Source organism: Stegostoma tigrinum, chromosome 5 (genome assembly GCF_030684315.1).
Source record: "Stegostoma tigrinum isolate sSteTig4 chromosome 5, sSteTig4.hap1, whole genome shotgun sequence".
Classification (NCBI taxonomy): Eukaryota; Metazoa; Chordata; class Chondrichthyes; order Orectolobiformes; family Stegostomatidae; genus Stegostoma; species Stegostoma tigrinum.
The window spans coordinates 51566726-51586218 of NC_081358.1; the positions used below are offsets into that span (position 1 = coordinate 51566726).

At 38.7% G+C, this 19493-nt stretch overlaps 1 protein-coding gene across 1 annotated transcript in view; it reads left to right on the plus strand.

Annotated features, from left to right (window-relative positions):
* The first annotated feature begins 857 nt into the window (after positions 1–857).
* LOC125451922 (antizyme inhibitor 1-like) overlaps positions 858–19493 on the plus strand; it is a 43366-nt gene continuing 24730 nt past the window's right edge. The window contains exons 1-2 of the mRNA XM_048529669.2: positions 858–1073; positions 16548–16688. The gene's annotated coding sequence lies outside the window, so the exon portion shown is untranslated. The remainder of the gene's footprint in view (positions 1074–16547; positions 16689–19493) is intronic.

Below are 19493 nucleotides of genomic sequence, written 5' to 3' on the forward strand. Positions count from 1 at the left end.
AAGATATCTGGGTCATCCTTGCTGTCAGCTGAGGTGGAAAGGGGTAAAAATATCTCTCATTTCTCGTTCTGTTGCAACAATATAGGTAAAGAGGCAGGCGAATGACAAGTGTTTGGAAATTGACTAGATATTGGCCGAAAATTTAAGTTAGCAGATAAGTGTAACAGCAAAGAAAAATCATTAAACCAATTGCTTCCTAAGCTGCTATTTGTCACCAAATGAGTATTTAAAAATATTGCTGTACTTTTATAGGGAGCTGAGCGGAAGGCCAAATCTGAATGAATCTGACTACAGATTCATTATGAATTACAAAAATTTGGGTTAATTTAAAGTTTGCTGCAGTGTAGACATACATATTTATAAACACGCACAGACACAATTACCTGCATGGGTGGTGTAATCGAACAATGAAGAGAAACAGAAAGAGAACAGCAATTTCATCCCAAACACAGACAGACAAATTTTAAGAACGTATTATTTTTATTCATTGCGTTGGTAAAGCAACACTCCCCTCCACCCCTATAAATACCAGCTTCAACACACATAGATACGAATAGAACAAACATGATGGCGAGAGCGCGACGTGCTATGAGAATCCGAGAAGGACAAAAATTAACAAATTAATTCCTCCTGCCTTTTGACAAAGATCCTTCTGAATGGGAGCGGATGCCACCAGCTCCCCGCTGAGGTGATACGTCTCCCGCATAGGGCTAGGAGGTCCAAAAGGACTGATGGTTGTGGATAAACCGCCCGCCGTCTGGTCTGTTGTCCTGGGAACCAGGGCCGGGCAGGGAAGAGGGAGGCGGGACCAACAGCATCCGGGTGCCAAACCGAAACTATAAATGTGTGCGCCGAGCGCTGGGCTGCTCTTTTTCTGTTCTGTCTGCTGACGTTGCTGTTGTTTGTCTCCTGCTCCATTGTATGCGAGTCGCGCCTTCCACTTTCGATCGGGATCAGCTTTTTATGGCAAAGGGCGGTCGTCATCTTTCTCTTGTGGGTCCCCCTATTACTTTTTAAAAATTCCGCCTAAAAAGAGAAGACGCTTTACCAAATCTTTTGGGCCGTTATCTCACGTGAGTATATATTCTATCAGCATTGAGGGTGGTGGGGAGGAGGAAAAAGATGTTTCCGAAATGTCTAAACACATCAGTCGATGTTGGTGTCAGAGAAAAGCCTCGGTTACCGGTCAGGTGGGACCCGTGTAGTAAGTGCGATTGACATTGAAGCCATGCGATACTGTTCTGGGTGTGCGTGTGTGTGTGTGTGAGTGGACAACTGGCTTTGCTCGGCCTTCAACATCATAATCCTCCCCCTCCCTTCAGAGGAGTGGAAGACGAGCTCTTTTCCCCTATTCCGCTCCCTGCCAGTGTCCGATTGGTGAGACTGTCATTTTGAACCCTCTCTCCCCATTTGTGTGTGGCTGGGTGGACTGTCAATCAGATGACGTCGTGCGCCGTGACGTGGGGCTCAGCCATTGAATGGAAGTGACGGTTGAAAACGGAAATTTTAAAAGAATTTGAAAAAAATCGACTAGTAGCCATGGGGTTTTAGCGGCGGAGTTATTCCCTTTGCTCTCGGTATACATATACATCCCTAAACATATGTATATACACGTATATGTTTTAAAATCCCCAGTTCAAACTAGAAGTTTCCAACCATGAGACGCCGTTTTATACTTTTCATAACCCCCACAGTAATTTATCTAAACGTACGTACACACATGTATAAATATTCTTCCGTTAATAATCTGGTGATGCTAACGGTGCTGTCAGGTTATAGTCAGCAAGTGGCGCAGTGATGGCCGCCATCCATGTGACAGGAGCAAGCCGACGCAACACCTGTTCTTCAAACTTGCCGAGAAAGCAGTGACAGACTCCACTTCTTCCTCGAGGAAGATGGTTAAGGCTTCTGACCAAACTTGCAAAAAACAAACCTTTTAATTCCTCCGCTTTAAAAGTAAAACGTTGGAAGACACTCAGCAGGTCTGGTTGGTCCTGTTTCGGGGGTGGGTTAACGTTTGCAGTCGACAGGGACGACTTAACGTCGAAAGCACAACAAAAGTGATTGACTGTGGCCAACAACTCTGTTTTCTGTCTTTATTCATGGTTGCTGTCAAACAAACTGAGTGTTTCCAGGACTTGGTGTTTGTTTTTATTGCAAAGTCTATCGTGATCCAAAAACACCCACCCCTCAACAATAAAATAACAAAATAATTGGAAACTCTGACGTGGTTCCGAAATAACGGAAACTTGAAGGCGTGTTTTCTTTTTCAATTGTAATTTTTCTTGTGCCGGTTATGTTTGTTTTGGCGACAAGAAACTTTCCAATTAGCAGGGGAAAATCATCAAGAGATCATTTCCTGTGTCGCCCGTCAACTTTTGAATTCTTAACATTGATACGCTTTCATATCTATTTACTTCGAAATAAAATTTGTTAACCCAATTGGTACTCCGCTTTCAAATTCACGAAGTGCCAGATCGAACACCGTGCATTTAGGCTTATCGTGAATGGCATAAGAGGCTCTTTTAAAAATAGTTCACTGCTACAGTGAGCTAAATCATAACAATATCATGCAGCTTAATTGTGTCTTTTGTTTAGATTTCCCTCGCCCATCCGTTTCTGGGCTTAAGAAAGCGCGCCGGTCGAAGGAGAAGGTGGAACATGTATGGGTGTCGGTGATTCTTGTTTTTAAATAGTCGGTGGTGGCAATGTTCCGGTTGGGGCCGGCATAGGCCACATTGATGCTATTGTTGCGTATGGATAATGGCACCGGCTGCGTCTGTGGTAATAAATAGAGAGTGAAGCTGGGGCAGCTGGAGCCGGGCATGCCGGAGTGTGCAGACAGCAAATCAGACCATAGCTGATTTAAAGCAAAACATTATCAACGAGTGAAGTCGGTCAGATCTTTCGTAAATGTTTCAGGTAGCACTGTCCGTTTTTATTTTACAGTATCTTCGGGTAATATTTTTTGCATTGAAATGAAAAATGGCTGGCTTGCTTGCATTATCATCAGAGCGCCTGCAGTTTCCATTAAACTTATTATATAATCGGAAGGTTCCTTTGAGAGAAATTGGATTTCCTGTGGTCACTGTCATTGCTGTCAGTCTCCAAGACAGTGGCCAACAGGAAAAATAAATCTTGTTCTTCCCTCACCCTATGTAAAAGATACTGTTTTATTTTGATATTAAATGAATAAGTCAGAACAGAAATGACCTTCAGTAGGGCTACATTTGAGCGTGAAGTGGATTTAGTAAAGAATGACGACGGTCCTGTTAATATATACTTTTAATTAAGAATTTTTTCAAGTAACATGGTCATTTGCTACTTAAATTGTAAATGCTTTATGGCAGAACTCCAATTAACTTCGTTATATGTGAAGGAGACCTCTTGGTGAAATTGCCACTGAATGCCTGATTTGACGATCAAGGATCAGCCCAAGAAAACTTGACTTCTGGTTCTTGCTCTAAAGATTACGTGCAGCATATTTTAATTTCTAATGTGCTATGTATTGTACAATAAATAGGCAATGTTGGTTTTACAATTTAACTGCACGTAATGGGGATGCTGATAATAGAAATTCAATAGAAACTTACCGGTGAGCCAACAAAATTTTCTTACTTCAGAACTGGAGAAAATATTCTGTAAACCTGTAGATTTTCAACTTCTGAATGTTAGTTGAGAGTATGGAGTGATTCTTTGAGCTACACAATATAAACACTTGAGTAACATGTTGAAGATAAAATGGGACAGTTGCCTGAGCCAATTTTTTTTTAAACTTGTGGTTGCTCCAGTAGAATTTAACCTGATGACCAAACATAGTTAGCTGTGTATCGTAAGAACAGCTGAGTGTTGTAACTGAGTGAAATGTAGAGCGACATGTGCTGGATAGTTGAACAAATGTACGTGCAGTTGTGATATTCATCTAATTGTTATCTGTAATCATAGTCAATTGCATTTCAGCCAAAGGAGAGATTCAGCTGTGTACTGACATGAAAATAGATTTGTACCTTGTAGCTGATTCATGGCTACTAGAAAATTATCCTAATCTTTACCATTTCACAATAACCTGAGTTTCTCTGTCTCAATGTCAACCCCATTTCGACAACCACTCTGGGCCCCAGGTTAATTATATGTTAATTGAACATTAAAGGCTGATCTGTGGAAGGGCCCTTTGGTGAAGTGGTAGTGTCCTGACCATTGAGTCAAGACACCTGAGCTCAAGACCTGCTCCAGCGTGTATAATAACATCTCTGAACAGGTTGATTGGAAAATATGAGCTCAGATCTTGGGCCACTAATTTCCTTCCTGGTACTCAGCACCGTTTCCTGCTTGGAGATTCGGACTCTATCTCGACTCACTATACCACATTTTTACCATGTTCATCTCTTGATTCACTATCTCTCTTAACCTCTTCCTCACATAAGTTTTTACAAAGCAGCTGTAAGGCCTTCTGGAATTGAGTGGCTGCAGATATTTAAATTAAGGTAATGTAAGATATTGGAAAGGATGTTGTTCCTGTATGCCTGCTGCCCATGTTCTATATAAATGCTGGTTGTGCTGCTGAGGAAACTGAGTTGTATCCGTGCATCCTATAGAAAGGAGACTATAACCACAATGCTTAGAGGGGACAGATGTTTGACATGTTGCACCTGCAGTGGGTCAAGTGAATTGCTTTGCATTCTAGAGTGTTACAGCTGTCAAGCAAACAGTATTTCATCGCAGTTGTGACTCGTGCTTTGGTGGTGATGAGAATTTGAGGAGCTGGTAGTTGAGCCATAACCTCTGACCTGATCTGGCAGTTGAGCCATTTATGTGACTTATTTGTTTCAGTTCATTAGCAACACTTGAAGTGATGGTGGTGAAGGATTTGTCGGTAGTGCTGAGGAGATATCATTGGACTATTGAAAATGTAATTGCCTGGTGTTTCTAAGGTCCAAATGAATATCGTGTGCCAGCCAACCATCTTTAGTGTTTAAATTTTCTGCATACAGGCTCATGTTTCATTATCTAAGAAATAGCAAATGGAATTGAATGCTGAAGCCATCAGTGAACAATCCCTAACTCTAACCTTGCGTTAGATTGAAGGTCATTGTGGTTAATTGAGACTACAGTGTACCCTGCAGAATACCCCAGAGCTGAGGTTGATTGCCTCCATAGTTGCTGTACTTAGTGCAAATTATTAAGAATTTGTTTATGGTTACCATTGAATTGTTTTATTGACTTCCCGTGATGCTTCACTCCATATTGAATGTTGAATATTGCCTTGATATCTCGAGCTCTCACTTCATTTCTGAATTTAACTCTCTTTATCCATATTTCGACCAAAGCTGCAATAGGATCTACAGCCGAATGGTCCTTGTAAAATGAGCAAATACCATTGAGAAAGCCATTGATTCCTTCCAGCATTTTGAGAGGCCCTGATGAAGCATGTATTGGAGTAGGCCCGTTAGTGCTTTGAGACTGGTATGCAGGCATAGTGATTGCTCCACTTTTTGTAAAGGAACATACTTGAGTAATTTTACACTTCATTGAGTAGATTGCAGTGTTGTCACTTCTTGGGACTCTGTCTGGAATGGAGATTTGGCTTGGCTTTGTCTGGTAATTTCTCATTGCATAGTGATTCAAATTTGGAGAATTAAGACTGATGTGTGACGATGAGGAGATCCAGATAGAATGTCTGTTTTGCTTAGATTAATGTTTTTATAAATATTTAAAATCTGTCTTTTACTAAAGTGTGGCATCATTGTGGATAAAATGTTCACATATCTGCTTCCTCCAAGATTGTCCTTGTCTTTTTTTTGTAACTCTGTCAGGTTAACGTGTTATTTTCAGGCAAGGCTTGTTGGGCCAATGGGCCTGTTTCGACACTGTCGGGATTCTATGATGATTAATTCTGTGCACGGTATACTTGTCTACATGAATTGAAGCAGGATTGGTCATTTTGTTTCATCATGGAAAATTGTGATATACAGGGCCATAAGGTTACAGATTATGATAAAATAAAATGCATAAAGCCCTTCAGTGCTTCATAGGTCTTTTCTGTAGCATTTGACAAAGAAAAGAACTTTACAGCATGTAGGGAGCATATCTACCTATCATACCAATGTCGGTGCTTCAAAAGCTGTCCAGTTGCTGTCAAATCTGTTTGGTCCTCTGTAATCCTGCACAGCCAAGAACCTTGCCTTTTTGAAATCTGGTACCACCACCCTTACAAGCAATATGTTTCAGATCTTTAAACATATTCCTACTTTGCTACATTCTTTTGCTAGTTTTTAAATGCATGACCTCTGATTGGCAATCCACTTAGCAAAGGACACAGTTTCTCTCTACTTGTCAAAACCCTGCATGCTACGTTCAATGCCCATTCACCTTCAAAACGCAATTGCAACTTTCAGTCTCTGCTGAAGTCTCTTATCCCAGTATCACCACTGGTTAACTGATAGCATTCAATATTCTGTTTACAAAATCCAAGTACCTTATGTCTTCTAAACTGCTGTATCAATTTGACCTGTCAGCTTGAAATATGCAAATATGCACTGTTGAAATTTGACATCACTGCATCTGCACCCATTTCTGAATAATACTATTCAGATTAGATTATGTTTCCATATTCCTTCCGAATGCATCACTTCACATTGCGCCAGATTAATTTTCATATGTTGTTTGTCTGCTTGTTTCATCAGTCAGTCCATTCGTGTCTTCCCTGAAGTTTGTAATTCTGTACACCATTTACTTCATTGACAAGTTTTGAATAATCTATAAACATCAAATTTGAGCTCCCCAGACCTATATCAAGGTAACTTATTTTGGCTTGGTTCTTGCATCATGATGGCCCCAACAGCAAAGTCTTGAGGACTTGAGTCAGAAAATCTACCATTACCAGACTGGTGCAGATGTGATCAAATATACTAGTTCCTTATGTTGCCCCCCCACCCCCGTCACAACTATGGATTTTTCAGTACTGTCAAAGGTGGTAATATCAAGTTATCTTTGGTAGCCATTGGAGCCCCCATACAGATTATATTGTTGTCTTTGCTTCCCCCTCTGATTCCTCAGTGATATTCTCAGAAATACTGAAGGTCATAAAGTGGTAATTAATAAGAGATTATCCTTTTGTATATTGGATCTGGGGCATGAATTTCCTTAATTTTGAGACCTGAGACCATTTCCAGCTGATTGTGAATTAACATGCCTGTAGCTGAGATGTTTCTATCCTGGATAAACAGGATATCTGAGATTGTTGCTGATTTATATTATTCACTTAACAATTCTTAGTTTGTAGGTCAACCCTCTTAAATTCTCAGACACAGATTGAAATATGACTGCTAGGTCTACATCCATTTCTGAATAATACTACTTAGATTACATTGTATCTCCATTTTTTTGTGCAGAATGCATCACTTCACATTGCACCAAATTAAATTCGAAATGACTCCATCTGCACTCTCTGCCTCAAAAAGCAACCAACATAATCAAAGACCCTTTCCTCCCTAGTTATGCTCTTCTGCCCTCTTCCATCAGGCAGAAAACAAAGATTATAAATGTACGAACCAATTCAGAACAGCTTCTTCCCTGCTGTTTGACTTCTGAATGGCCTTTTCAAACTTTAAATGTTGGTCTCTCACTCTGCACCTTCTCTACAGCTGTAACTTTGTATTCTTTGCTCTGTTCTAGTGTCCTAATGCACTTTGCATGGTATGATCTGCCTGTATTGCGCACAAAACAAAATCTTTCACTGTACCTAGATACATTGTGACAATAATAAATCAAATCAGATTGGCTGAGCTGCGTCTGTTTTTTGTCTATATCTAAGTCACAGTCATCAGATTTTATTATCTTTTGACAGTTTTTGAGATTGGCTCTCTGCCTATAAATTGGACTCCATGACGTGGGAATAAACAAAAATGAAGTCGTATGTGTCATCAAGCGACCTCAACAGTTGAGCAGTGATAATGGGAACTGCAGATGCTGGAGAATCCAAGATAACAAAGTGTGGAGCTGGATTACACAGCAGGCCAAGCAGCATCTCAGGAGCACAAAAGCTGACATTTCGGGCCTAGTCCCTTCAGGATGAAGGGTCTAGGCCCAAAACGTCAGCTTTTGTGCTCCTGAGATGCTGCTTGGCCTGCTGTGTTCATCCAGCTCCACACTTTATTATCAACAGTTGAGCAAACCAGTCTCCAGTCCATACAGGGCAAGCGAGCAGACTGCAAGTCTAGCGCCTTCACTCTCTCCTCTGACAGTGATTTTGTGTAGTTATTTGAAATCTGACCTGTAAATTAATGTTTAGGGTACTTGTTTGCTCATTAGGGTTTAGGATAATTTAGATTATTCATTTTCTATGGTGATTTTTTTTTCCATTCTCTCATTGTACATGAGAGTTGCTGCTGGTTTGTGCAAAACTAATTGCGCATCCAGGTTGTCCTGGGGAAGATGGTGCTGTGCCATTTTGAAAGGCAGCAGTCCTGTGGCTGTAGGGACATCCAAAATGCTGATAGTAATGGAGATCCAGGATTTTGAGTTAGTAACAATGAAAGAGTCATGATATAGTTCCAAGTCAGGATGGTGTGTGAGGGAAACCTATAGGTGGAGGTATTTTTGTACATCTATTACCCTTGTCGTCCTCGTTGGTAGAGATTATGGGTTTGGAAAATGCTATCAGAAGACCTTGCAGCATTTGGAGTGCCTCTTGTAGATGGAACACACTACTGGCCATGTGTGTCAGTGGTGAAGGCAGTGAATATTGAAAGCTTCAGTGTTTTCTCTTATCATAAAAATTAACTGATGTTTTGTAGATTGGAATGAATTTTTAATTATGTATATATTGCCTCTTACAGACTCAGCGTTAATTGCTGCATTGCAGGAAAATAATAAATCAGTTTGAGTTTGTATGTTTTTACTGGCAGTGAAGTTTGTTTTTATTTCCTCAGGGTGTGAGTTGCTGGCAAGGCCAGCATTTATTGCCCTTCCCTAACTGCTCATGAAAAGTAGGGGGGTAATTTTGTTTTTAAGCTTTTGCCATCCATGTAAGGCTAGTATATTTGTAGTAATGTTAGGCTGCAGTTTAAGGACTTTGGTCCAGTGACAGCAATAGTTCCAAATCAGGATAGTGCATGAGTTGGAGAGAAACTTGGAGATTGTGTCCCCGGTGCCTGTTACCCTTTTCCATCTAGCAGCTATCCAAGAGACCTGTTCCTGGACTCTTAGATAGTTGCTTCACTGCATCTTGTGGCTTGTACACACTATAACCATTGTGCCCTTGCCGAGGGAGAAAATATTTAAAGTGGTACATAGCAATCTACTTGAGAGACACTGTTTGTCCGCCTGTGCTTCTTGAGTGCTTTTAGAGCCAGACAAGTGGACAGTATTCCATCAGGTTTTTGAATTGGGCCTTGATGATTAAAACGTTTTGTGGAGTCAGGCAGTTTACTGAAATACAGCACAAGTAGGCCATTCAGCCGCTCAAAACTATTGTGTAAAAGCAGATCTTCTACTTAAGCTGCAGCTTCCCATGTTCGTGATTCCCTATAGTACCCAACATCTGTTAGCCTGTCCTGTATCCTCAACATCCAGAGTTCTCTTGAGAGAAGTCCAAATGCACATAATGTTTGTGAAAAAAAATCACATTTTGCCTTAAATAATTGACTATTTATTCTGAAACAGTATCACTGTTTAGTTTTTAACATTGTTTCTACTGACAGGGGTATGTTAAACTTTGACCTTGCCAAGCCTGTCGATTGTTTAAATGAGTTAACCTTATTTTTGTAACCTCTAAGGAATATATGCCAAGTGTATTTAATATCTTTCAGAGATCAAGCCTCTTGTTCTAGCTACCACTCTAATGAACCTTTGTCGCATCCTTCTAAAATGGATATATTGCTCTTTTAGTAAAGAGATCAAACCTGTGCACCATGGTCCAACTGTAGCATCACCAATCTCTGTACCTAATAAGATTGCTTTACTCTTGCATTTCTATCCCTTTGCAATAAAGGCTTTCCAAATTGATTGGTATGCTTGCATTCTGATTTGTGTACAAGGATATGTACGCCCCTCAGTCTATAATAGATTCTGTTTATTTTAAAACAACTGTATAATTTCACACGTGTTTGCAATCTTTTCCTGCTGCCTTGCTAATTTAGTATATCTACAGCCAGCTGTTTTTAACTGACATTTTATGAATGAGCATCCTTAATAAACTGGCAAAAGTTATATATCTCAAATACCATGAAGTTGATGTAACACGCTGTCCAATTATTATAGTTTTAAAAATTCATTTAGTTCACTGTAAGTATATTTGCTGTTCAGTTGAATGGCCATGCAAAATATCAACAGTTGATTCAATTTTGTGCCAGTTTCTCCTTAAATACTGTGATGTCTGAGTATAAGTGATTTGGATGTGAATATAGGAGAAATGGTTAGAAAGTTGGCAGATGACACCAAAATTAGAGGTGTAATGGACAGCAAATAAGGTTATCTTGGAGTACAATGGGATCTTGATCAGATGGCCTATGGGCTGTAGGGTGGCAGATGGAGTTTAACTTGGATAAATGTGAGGTGTTATATTCTGGAAAGGCAAATCAGGGTGCAACTTTTACATTAATGGTGAGGTCCTGGGGAGCGCTGCTGAACAAAGACACCTTGGAGTGCAAGTTTATAGTTCCTTAAAAGTGGAGTTGCAGGTAGATAGGATGGTGAAGAAGGTATTTGGTAATCTTGCCTTTATTGGTCAATGCATTAAGTATAGGAATGGGGAGATCAAGTTGTGGCTGTACAGGACATTGGTTAGGCCAGTTTGGGAATACTGTGTGCAATTCTGGTCTCCCTGCTATAGGAAATATGTCATTAAACTTGAAAGGGTTCAGAAAAGATTTCCAAGGATGTTGCTAGGGTTGGAGGATTTGAGTTGCAGGGAGAGTGTCAGAGGCTGACGGGTGACCTTATAGAGGTTTATAAAATCGTGAGGGATGTGAATAGGGTAAATAGTGGTGGGGGAGTCCAAAACTCGGCAACATGGGCTTACGGTGAGAGGGGAAAGATTTAAGAGTCCTAAGGGGCAACATTTTCACAGAGGCTGGTGCATGTATGGAATGAACTGCCAGAGGAAGTGGTGGAGGTTGGTATGATTACAACATTTAAATGGCCTCTGGATAGGGATCTGTATAGGAAGAGTTCAGAGGGATATTGGCCAAATGCTGGCTAAAGGGACTAAATTAGTTTAGGATAACTGGTTGGCATGGACGAATTGGACTGAAGAGTCTGTTTCTGGGCTGTACATCTCTGACTCTAACTCTAGTTGGTTGAAGATGCGAATGAGAACGTGTCTCCTAGTAAGTTTTAAGGCAAAGTTGCTTTGTTTAAGTGAATTGTGCTGTAAATAAAGTACAACAGTGATGTCTATACCCCCGCATTACTTTTCTATTACTTTGTGCTTTTACGTTGGTTGGGCCTCTTGATTATCTGGAATATTTGAGCAATTAGTATACTCCTAGTCCCATAAGTGTTGGATAATAAAATGTTTACTGCATATCCTTTAAAGAATGCTGAGTCTGCTTTACCTCTTGCCTCTAATTTCGCATCATCAGTAACTGGAGTCCATCGCACCAAATCTGCTTATTTAAATCACTGATGTAGATTAAAAACAGCTAAGACCCATGCACTGGTTCATACAGTACCCCATTTAATTGTAGTCTGCCAACCTGGAATTTACCTGCTAATCCTACTGTTTTCTTTGTTAACCAATCCTTAGCCCATGTGAATATAATACGCCTAATTCCAATCTCACTGGAGGCCCAATCTCTTGGATGATGTCTCATTGCCTTTTCAAAAACCCAAATTCACTACATCTACTTTGATTCGCCTTTATTCATTCTGCTGGTTACAGTTTGGAAAAAAAAATCTTAACAAATTTGCCAAATACTATTTCCCTTTCATAAATTTGTTTTACTTTGTCGAATTGTATTATATACTTAAAGCGGGGACGCTAATAATAACTTATAGCATTTTCACTTATTGTTAATACTGCAGACACAGTCAATTTATATAACGCATGCATTTGGTTTATGGTTCTTGTCAACACCTAATGGTGAATTCATCAATGGCAGTGTCATTGAACATCAAGGAATGGTAACAACAGGAAGCTGAAATTTCCCAGCTCCAACTTAGAGGTTTTAACATGAAAATTGCTTTCTGAATTTTATCATTGCGATCACAATCAACACTTAATAAACAAAGTGTGCCAGCTATGTCAATGTTTAAAAGTTCTAATAATTTTCAGTGATTTCAAAATTAATCAGTATGGGTGAACTGTCTTACGAGAGAGGTGTAGTAGGTTGGGTCTGTACTCAATGAAGAAGAGATGACTAAGAGGCAGCCTTATTAAAACTTACAAGATTCTCAGGAGACTTGATAGGAATGTCAAAATGTTTTTTTTTGTAGCAGAGTCTGCAACCAGAGGGAATAATCTCAGAATAAGAGTCGCAAATTTAAGACAGATGAGGAATTTGTTTTCAGAGGATAGTGAATTTGTATAATTTTTTACAGATTAGGGCTGTTGTGTTTGGGTCAATAAACATATTCAGAGCTGAGAAAGGCTCTTGAAGATGATCAGATCAGCCATGATCTCATTGAACAGCAGAGCAGATGTGAAGGGTTCAATAGTCTCCAGCTGCTCATAGAACTCATGGTCAATCATAAACGCTTTCTTATGATGTGTAACACTTAATTGTTTATCATTATAATTGTAAACATTTCATGAGCATTTGCCCTATTTAGACTATTCTAATTTAGGATAGTCTTGATTTGGAGGGTTATATTGCAGAAACAAGAAAGCAACTAATTTTGGAAGTATATAGTTTCAGATAGGCTAATTGAGAATGCCACAGGCGCGCAAATTGCAGAAAAGATTTTACTGATCATGAGGACCTAACAGAGACAGTGCTGTTATTATGACATAGAGTAGAACTGTTGCTTGAGAGTAGTCGTGTATTCATAAAAAATTGTAATAATGTGACATCAATATGGTTAAACCTCCATGATCTGTCTGTGGAGAAAAGATCCTTCCCCAGTTAGTCGAGGACTGCCACCTAAAAAGGCAAATAAAAATATATCTGAGGTAACTAATGCAAGATGGAAAACTGGCTCTAATTTACATCAAAAATACTTTTGTACTCACGGTTTGTGTACGTTTGTACACAGATGCTTACAACTGTGATCACCTACTGTTTTCCTTTCATGAGTGCACAGAATCAGAACTGAGATGGTTACTGCCTTAATCGTGATAGTTAATCGATCCTGTAGATTGACGGTAAAACTAACTTACTGTACTAATGTTTAATGGTAGATTAGCTTTTTATTAAAAAAAAAGTAAATTTTATTGTAAACACCCTCCTAAAATGAGTAAATTGGTGGAACTGCCAAGGTGAGTAGGTGAGACTAAATAACAAAAATAAATTATCAATAATTGATAATACAAATCTTATCAGTGCTGTTGCTACCAAACTAATTTAGCTTGTACTATCTTTCTCAAATGAACAGAAAAGCTTGCTGTTCCAATCTAGTGATGGATCTGTAAATGGATTTTTGTTGCTAGATATTCATTAATAAATAGGGTTAGGATTCAAGTAGATATGGCAGCAGATAGCAGATTGTTGACAGATTCTGTTCAAAGCTTCATGTACCATATTAGTTAGCTTTTGTGGCATTTTTATAACCACATTTAAAACATAAATTTACTACTCCAAATTTAACTCCTGCTCTGTTTTGTTAAACTTGAGGTGTCATTTTCCAGAGTAATTTGGTTACTTCATTAACATGGCTCACAGTTCTTTTAAAATGAGCATGAGTTGATTCACAAAATTGGCCCTGGTGGACTTATGTTAAAGGAAAATATAATAACTTGAAGGAGCGTGGCGCATTTTACATTTGATTATTGGTAAGAAAGGTGAAAAGTTTGATTATTCCCATTTGTTCAATGTAACGTTTCTTGTACCTGATATTTGCAACTCTATGAAATTTCCCACTGCATTTGTGATTCTCCTTGAATGAAACCTTCAACACACTACCGAATTATAGGTTGTCATACGTTGCCATACGTATTGGGATGGGGTTGCGACCACCTAAATTCACTCCCTCTGATACCTTTGCAAGGGGAGTTGGGAGACTTCAGTGTAGCAACTCACTGGCGAATGGGCAGTGAGTTCAGCTACAGTGTCACTGCATTTACCAGAAACAGCTAACTGTTCCTTTTTTTTCCAAAAGAAGGACATCTTAATAGACCAAATTCATGGTTTATTCCACATTAATTCAGTAGAGCATTTAGTTAAATGAGACCCACTTCTGAAAGATGTTAAGGAACAGCATGATGAATAGAGTACAATATTTAATTGAGAGATATCAGCATGGGAACAGTAATAAGTATTCAGATTTTCAAGTTGGTTGTTGCATTCTGTTAGGTAATGATCAGTATATCAACTCCATTTACTACCTACACACCATCCCTTGATATCCTTGCTCAACAAAAAATTGTTGATCTTGTAAATTGGTCCAGCATACACAACCTTTTTGGGGGTAAAGAATTTGAGATTAACAGCCTTGGGTGTGGAAAATTGTTTATTTTAAGATGCTCACTGGAATTCTCCATGAAAGACCATCCTTTTTCTCTATCCACCCCATTTGAATTCCTTTATCTGTGTAAGATCTTGAAATTATAATCTTCGATCTTCCAATCCCGAGAATATCTGAATAAACCTGAAGCTTTCTATGAAATTTAACCCTTCAGGCCCTTTGATATAATTGTGGTGAATCTGCACTGTACTTATTCTAGAGCTGGCTTATCTTTCTTGTAGTATGGGGTCTGAAGCTTAGACATTTGTGCCTCAAAAAGGAGCTGACCGAGGTTCGATACAACTGAAGAACACCCCTTTTAAATTTCAAGCCCTTTGAATTATTGGTCTATATTCCTTAACTTTTTTTAAAATTTCTTAAACATGTATAATAGTGATTTGTGTCCATGAACACACAATCCCTTTGTTCCTCTACAGCTTAAAATCTCCTCATGAAGAAAATATTCCATTTATCCTGAATGACCTCAGTTAAAAATGGACAACTTGACACTTTGTTACATTGTTTCCCTTCTGCTCCCATATACACGATTTATAGTGCTTTCTCACTAAATTTCACTTAGAGAATTGGAGCAATAAATGTCACTTCATCCAAATTATTAAAAGATATGTTGAACACCTCATATTCCACGGAACATCATTGGGCATGTAATCACCAATCAGGTAATGACCTGGTTTCTACCTCCTATGTTTCAATCTAGCACAATTTGGAATGAGAGATAAGGGGAGATGATGGGACAGTGATATTATCACTAAACTTTTAATCCAGAGACCCAGATAATATTCTGGGAACCTGGGTTTGAATCCCACCATAGTCCAGTTTGAATTTAGTAAAAGTTGTAAATTAAGTGTCTAATGAGGACCATTACATCATTGTGATTGTTGAAAAATAATCCATCTGGTTCACTAATGTGAAGGAAGGAAACTGCCGTCCTTATCTGGTCTGGCGTCATTGTGACTTCAGACTGACGACAATGTGATTTGACTTTCTCAGGGCAATTAGGTGTGGGCAATAAACGCTGGTCTGGCCAGCAATGGCAACATTCTGTTAATGAATCAAAGTAATAAATACCCATTGAGTTTGTCTTCAAATTCTGTAGTTTCCAATGTGATGCCAACATCTATGTTTGTATGGTCTAAGTGAATGACAATAAGTCATTGGGGAAATGAATTAAACTGATTTCTTATGGCAAAGCTGATCAAGTAAATTTATTTATCAATTAGGATTAATAAGAGCTGCCTGGATTACAACAACAAGAATGCTACTTGAAAGTCACCGCTATGATGGATGATTGGGAAAGCAAGAGTTTTCCTTAGAACGGTAGCTGCTAGGAGAGTTATTTAACGGAGGTGTGTAGAATACTGAGTGGTTGGAGAGTGGAAGAGAAAGACCTGTTTCTTCAAGCAGAGAGGTCAACTACTGACAGTGTAGATTTCAGATGATTAGTAGAAGGATCAAAGGGAACATAAGGAATAGCTTTTTCACCCAGGGATTTGAGTGTCTGGAATTCATTGGCCAATTTGGTGGTTGAGGTAGAAACTATGTTTTCATTTAAAAGCAATCAACCCCCAAAGAGTTATCACATATATGGCTACACCCAGGTCCTGGTAAATGAGATTGGAATAGGTGTCTAGTTTATTCAGTCAGTCCAGACACAATAGGGTGAATCACTTCTTTCTGTGATGTTAACTTTTTATTGTGAAATCTCCATCTGCCATCTTTCAAAACATCCTGAAGGAAGATTTAAAGTATAATGACTGTTAATTTTACACTGACTCGTCCCTTGCATTTTTCCTTGTGGAAATGACTAGAGCTTGCAATCTCAGTTACTATCCTAACTTTGAAGTAAGGAAAGTTCATTTTTCACTTTCATTGTACTTAGCTGTTCGTAGGTCTGCTGACTTTTTGTTTTACAAATCGCTTTACAGGGCAGAATTTCTGTTCGGGTGTATAACAATTATCCAGAAGGTCTGGGAGTAACACTCTACAGAGAACAGTTCGACTTTAACGCCGAGCCACCTTGGGACCCCAGCTGATAGTGGTGGTGTTCCATCTCCCGACTTGTCCATGTAAGGATCATCTATTGGTTGAAATACATATGAAAATTTTTTTTATTTTCTAGCTACTACTGTGTTGACTGAATAGAAGAATCAGTTTTACATGATGTCATTTTATTCTAAATTCAGAGTTGATGTTGGGTATTTTTCTGGATCAGTAACAAACCTTTGAAAATTATCAAAAATGGCGATCTATAACAAACATCTAACTGGGTGTCACTAAGTTATCATCTCCCAGTATTTAGTGTTCATATGAGTGTTTCCCAAAACATTCCACACAAACAGTTCAAATGCAAATAATCTACTGACCAATTCAGTGAATTGTAATTCAGCCCTTATTGTAACTTATTAAGATATACTGACATCACTGGACCCTGCATCACCACCATCTTTGGCAATTTCTCTAATGTTGCTTAATTATCAAATGTTTATCTGATTTCCAGTGCTAGAAGATCAGAAATTTCCTCTGGTTAAATATTTGGAAGGCAGAAGCTGTTGATTTTGGTCCCTGCTCCAGGTCCAATTTCTACCTCCCCTGGCAAATGTCGAAGACTAAAATATTTTGCTCGCAACCTCGATGTCATACTTAACACTGAGATGAGTGTCTAACCACGTGTATTGTCAAATAAGACTGCTAATTTCCACCCCAAAAACTTCAGCTCTACTTAAGTTCATCTGCAGCTGAAACTCCTACTGATGTTTCCCATTTGATCTTGAGTATTCCATTGTTCTCTGGCTTGACTCCTAAATTGTTTTCAAAACTCTCAATAGACTTGTGTGTCTCGTCTATGAGATATGTCTCATGATATTTTGGAATCTTAAAGGTGTTAGGAAAAGATGCGTTGTAATTCAGGCAGTTCTTAAATAATTCAGGTTTTGAATTAAATAATTATGGGGTTTTTTTGCTGTTGAGACACACTTTTCTTCACAGCTGAGAGATCATGATAGAAATTATCAGTATTGTAATTTGTACAAAATTGGCCAGTCAATGCGAGGTGTCAAAATAAGCAGAGAACATTGGACAAATCAGGACCACTTACTGTTATCTTTGTGACTCACCCCAAGTCAAATCTCAATTTCAGGCATAGCTGAAATTACACCCTAAGTTGTAGTTCGTACATGTAAAATTGCAGTTACAGCTCCTCAGTTACAATCTATAAGTTTTAGATTTCCATCTTTTAAAAACTCTTGGCTTGAGTACTGGAATTCTTTTTTGTCCTGGTGTGCCAAGAGCAAACAGGCTGTTGAAACTCCAGGATTATATGTATCCTGGCTGTAAGTTTCAAAAGTGCGCATATGTTTTGTTTTAAAAGATTGAACTTTTTCTATTCCATCTAACATGGTTCAAGTCAAAAACTAGTCCACATTGTGATATATTTGCAGTTTGTATTTTGCACCTTGTTCAGGGTCATGTCTGCAAGCATAATAGAACAAGGATAAGAATGACGCAAAGGACGGTGGTTTTTGGGGAAATTGTGGAACTGTATGTGGGCAACAAGGCACTGTTGGTGTGAGCAGATTTGAAACTGGGGTGCAAAATGATATGTCGGAAAGAAACAGTGCAAATTCAAGAGTAGGAACTCTTGGTGACTGAGTGAATGCCCAGCACAAATGTGAAGCCTGTTTTAGAGTAACCAAAGATGTTTATAGGAACATACAGATAAAGATGCAACAATCGATGGAGGGATAATGGATTGTGACTCAGTATATGGAGTCAAGGAGAATCGTTAAAAGTTGACATGAATAGGACTGGCTGGAATTTGCCAAATGAAAGCTCTAGAGGGTTAATGTAGTGCACCATTTAGAAGCACAATAAATCAATCCAGTTTTGATGATTAAAAACATCCATTGGGGAGAGAAAAGTGAATAACTGTTTTTCAAGTACCATGTTAGTATTTTTTGTAAAGATTAGTGCAGGAAAAGGAGATTTTTTGGATCATGTGATAAACATGGAAAATAGGAACAGGTGTCAGCGATCCGGTCCTTTGAGCCTGCTTTGCCATGCAATATGATCACGGCTAATCATCTATTTAGTACCTTGTTCTGATTTTCATTCCGTAGGTTTTGATCCTTTCAGATGTCAAATGAAACCTTCTTGGTTTACTAAAAACTGTGTCATATTCTCAGCCTCGTTTATATTTTTTCCTGTTTTCCACATTGGCCTTTCTCATGGCCTGCTTGGAACAGCTTTCTGTTTTGTCCTTGTTTTTTGATATTGTGGTACCAGATCCAAGAACAATTGATCTGAGATTATCCAAACTGAGTTTGGATATTTTCAGTACTGTTGAAGTTGAAATGTATACCCATCATTTTGAGTTGGATTTAAATTTGTATTTGCCCATGTAATGTTATATCTGATTTTCCTTTCCCATTCCCAAGAAAATTAAAACAAAACTTAGGACCTCCTTCAACAGTGAAGTAAAGAAGCAATCAGCAGAACAATTATAATGGTCAGAACTGGTGGAGAAATTGGAAAGAAAATCAATGTTTTCTTGGCTTGATGAGGAAACTATTGAGCTAATGAGAGGGGAGCACTCTTGAGACTAAGGTGGGGGGAGAAACCAAAACCAATTAATAACATGTTGGATTCCACAGAGAAGGGCAAGTCAAAACTTAAATGTAATAAAGTAATTTGTGTGAGAATTTGCCATAAACATTTGAAGTAATGTTTAAAAAATACACCATAGGGCAGTAAGTTTGCAGCACAAGTTACGCTGCTCTGTTTATTCCCTTGAATCCAAAAAGATCAACTCCCAAATCAAAATCTTTTCTTATCCTATCTCAATTCATTCAAGTTTAGGTTTCTTTTCTTTTGTA